The sequence below is a fragment of the Bombina bombina genome, chromosome 6 (genome assembly GCF_027579735.1).
Source record: "Bombina bombina isolate aBomBom1 chromosome 6, aBomBom1.pri, whole genome shotgun sequence".
Classification (NCBI taxonomy): Eukaryota; Metazoa; Chordata; class Amphibia; order Anura; family Bombinatoridae; genus Bombina; species Bombina bombina.
The window spans coordinates 27,581,355-27,582,780 of record NC_069504.1 but is presented as its reverse complement, the minus strand read 5'-3'; positions in this window follow the sequence as shown (position 1 = coordinate 27,582,780).

Here is a 1,426-nt window from a genome sequence, read left to right as displayed (position 1 = left end):
GTTCCTGAAAGAAGAAAGAAGAGGTCGCGCTTGGAAGAAGACTTCACCGCCTGGAACAGGACCTTCTCCGCCGGACTTCAGGAACGGTGAGTATCACAACCTGTGGGTTAGACTTAGGTTTTTTTTTTTTTTTTTATTTCTTTATTTAGATTAGGGTGGGCAATTCCTAAAATAGCTAAATGCCCTTTTAAGGGCAATGCCCAAACAAATGCCCTTCTCAGGGCAATGGGTAGTTTAGGTTTTTTAGTGTTAGGTTCTTTTATTTTGGGGGGTGAGGGGTTACTGTTAGGGGGGACTTTATTCTTCTGCAAAAGAGCTGTTTATCTTGGGGCAATGCCCTGCAAAAAGCCCTTTTAAGGGCTACTGGCAGTTTATTCTTAGATTAGGGGTTGTTTTTATTTTGGGGGGCTTTTTATTTTCATAGGGATTAGGTTTAATTTTGTAAACTTTGGTAATTTATTTTTTTATGTTCTGTAAAGTTAGCCTTTTTTTTATTTTTTTTGTAATCTTAGCTTTTTTTATTTTTTGTAACTTTAGTATTTTTTAGTTTAAGTAATTTGTGTTAATTTAGGGGGTGTTAGGTTAGGGGGCTTAGTAATTTAATTAGTTATTTGCGTTGTGGGTTTTGGCGGTTTAAGGGGTTAATAGCTTAATTAGGTTTATTGCGATGTGGGGGTTTTGCGGTTTAGGGTTTAATAGGGTAATTAGGTTTATTGCGATGTGGGGGTTTAGGAGTTAATAGGTTAATTATGTTTATTGCAATGTGGGGGTTAATAGGGTAATTAGGTTTATTGTTATGTGTTTGGTTGACGATTAAGGGGTTAATTACTTTATTATTTTGCGATGTGTGGGTTTGCAGTGTATGTGTTAATACACACACACATATATATATATATATAAGTGGGAGGTGTCAGGGGGTTTCTTTGTTATACTTTATGCGGGCGGTGGTTTTTTTTTTAAATGCTCCGTTTGCCTTCGCTGCATCCCAGTGGATTCCAAAAATGGCAGGGTGGTGAAAGAATCCACCAACATTCCATTGAGGATGCGTGCGCAACTGCCGACGGACATTACAAACGCAATTATAGTATAGATAGTTAAAAATGGGTTAACATTAAAAACATAATGCTAGACATGGAAAACTCATGATTTATGATAAACCCCAGTTAGATAATTATTAAGAATTACCAATAATTACATAGGATTGCCAAGTTCGAGTCAGATATACCGCCTGTACCCTGATATACTGCTTGCACCCTGTATACTGTCTTTACCCTTATATACTGCCTGCAGCTTGTATACTGAGCCTGTACCCTGATATACTGAGCATGTACCCTGATATACTGCTTGCACCCTGTATACTGAGTCTGTACCCTGATATACTGTCTGTACCCTGATATACTGAGCCTGTACCTTGTTATACCGCCTT